Source organism: Arvicanthis niloticus, chromosome 30 (assembly GCF_011762505.2).
Source record: "Arvicanthis niloticus isolate mArvNil1 chromosome 30, mArvNil1.pat.X, whole genome shotgun sequence".
Taxonomy (NCBI): Eukaryota; Metazoa; Chordata; class Mammalia; order Rodentia; family Muridae; genus Arvicanthis; species Arvicanthis niloticus.
Genome location: NC_133438.1, coordinates 2396305 through 2399155, shown reverse-complemented (window position 1 = coordinate 2399155; position 2851 = coordinate 2396305).

The window sequence follows — 2851 nt, the reverse complement described above, 5'->3', positions numbered from 1 at the left end:
CCAGAAGCAGCCTGACTACCAGGAACTATCACAACCAGGGTCTCAGGATCACAGGATCACATAGACAGCTGGACTCTGAGGTGTTCTAACACAGCCAAGATAACAGGACAGACAGGCTTCAGTCAGAGATAGTGAGTGAAGGTAGCACTGGAAATAAAAAGATGCAAAAGTCAAGTGCAAGAATATAAGCAAAACAAACCAAGGTTACATGGACATAACTCCCTCAAAAAATACAAGTGAACACATGTAAACAAGTAGATGACCTTAAAGAAGAAACACAAAAATCTCTTTAAAAACTACAAAAAAAAAAAAAAAAAAAAAAAAAAAAAAAAAAAAAAAAAAAGACCACAACCAAAGAGGTGAAGGAATTGAACAAAGCATTTCAGGACATAAAAACAGAAGTATAAACAATAAAGAAATCACAAAGAGAGACTACCCAGGAGAAAAAAAAAAAAAACTAGGAAACAGATCAGGAGTCGTGGATGCCAGCATCACCAACAAAATACAAGAGATAGAAGAGAGAATCTCAGGTGCAGAAGATACCATAGAAAACATTGACACAACTGTCAAAGAAAGTATAAAATACAAGAAACTCCTAACCTAAAACATCAAGGAAATCATAATAAGTGTATAAGAAAGCAAAGATTTCCAACTTAAAGGGCCAGTACATTTCTTCAACAAAATTATATAAGAAACTTCCCTATCCTAAGGAAAGGGATGCCAATGAATATACAAAAAGCCTACAGAACCCCAAACAGACTAGAACAAAAAAAATTGCCCTGTCACATAATAATCAAAACACCAAATGCGCAAAAAAAAGAAAGAATATTAAAAGCAGTAAGAAAAAAAGGTCAAGTAACTTATAAAGGCAGACCTATCAGAATTACACCAGACTTCTGATCAAAGACTATAAAGTCCAGAAGATCCTGCACGAATGTCATACAAACCTTAAGAGAACACAAATGCCAGCCCAGGCTACTATACCCAGCAAAACTCTCAATTACCATGGATAGAGAAACCAAGATATTTCATGACAAAACCAAATTTGCACATTATCTTTCCACAAATCCAGCCCTACAAAGGGTAATAGAGGGAAAACACCAACACAAGGAGAGAAATTATATTTTAGAAAAAGCAAAAATGTAATCTTTTTCCAAAAAAACCAAAAGAAGATAGCCACACAAACATAACTCCACCTCTAATAGCAAAAATAACAGTAGTCAACAATCACTTCTCCTTAATATCTCTTAACATCAATGAACTCAATTCCTCAATAAAAAGACATAGACTAATGGACTAGATACATAAGCAGGACCCAACATGTTGCTGCAGACAGGAAATGTACCTCAGTGACAAAGACAGACACTGCTTCAGAATAAATGGCTGGAAAAAAATTTTCAAGCAAATGGTCCCAAGAAATGAGCTGAAGAAGCCATTCTAATATCGAATAAAATCTACTTTCAAACAAAAGTTATCAAGAACACTAAGAATGGACACTTCATACTCATAAAAGGAAGAATCAACCAAGATGAAATCTCAATTTTGAACATCTATGCACCAAATGCAAGTGGACCAACATTCACAAAAGAAAGTTTACTAAACCTCAAAGAACACATAGCACCTCACACTATAATAGTGAGAGACTTCAACACCCCACTCTCATCAATGGACAGATCATGGAAACAGAAACTAAATAAAGACACAGTAAAACTAAGAGAAGTTATAAACCAAAAGGATTTAGCACATATTTATAGAACATTTCATTCAAAACCAAAAGAATATATTTTCTTCTAAGCACCTCATGATACTTTCTCTGAAACTGACCATATAATTGGTCACAAAACAAGCCTCAACAGATACAAGAAGATTGAAATAATCCCGTGTATTCTATCAGATCACCATGGACTAAGGCTTGGCTTCAATAATGATAAAATCAATGGAAAGCCCACATACACATGAAAACTGAATAATGCTCTACTGAATGATAACTTGGTAAGGGAAGAAATAAAGAAATTAGACTTTTTAGAATTTAATGAAAATGAGGACACATCATACCAAAACTTGTGGGACACAATGAAAGCAGTGATAAGAGAAAAACTCATAGCTCTATGTCCTTACAAAAAGAAACCAGAGAGAGCACACATTAGCAGCTTGACAGCACATCTAAAAGCTCTAGAATAAAAAGAAGCAAATGTACCCAAGATGAGTAGATGGCAGGAAATTATCAAACTCAGGGCTGAAATCAACCAAGTAGAAGCAAAAAGAACTATACCAAAAATCAACAAAAACAAGAGCTGGTTATTTAAGAAAATCAACGAAATAGATAAACCCTTAGCCAGACCAACCAGAGGGCACAGAGACAAAATTAATAAAATCAGACCTGAAAAGGTAGGAATAACAACATAAAATGAAAAAAAAAAATAAATAAAACCCATCAGATCCTACTACAAAAGCCTATACTCAACAAAACTGGAAAATCTGGATGAAATGGACAATTTCCTAGGCAGATACCAGACAACAAAGTTAAATCTGGAGCAGATATGATCTTAATAGTCCTATAACCCATAAAGAAATAGCAACACCAATTAAAAGTCTCCCTGCCAAACAAAGCCCAGGACTAGATGATTTTACTGCAGAATTCTGTCAGGCTTTCCAAGAAGACATAATACCAATACTCTATAAACTATTCCACAAAATAGATACAGAAAGAACAGTACCTCATAATTCATTTTATTAAGCCAAAATGAACGCTCACAAAAACCAAACAATGAAAGAGAACTTCAGAAACAAACTCTCTTATGAATATCAATGCAAAAATGCTCAATAAAATTCTCACAAACTGAATCCAACA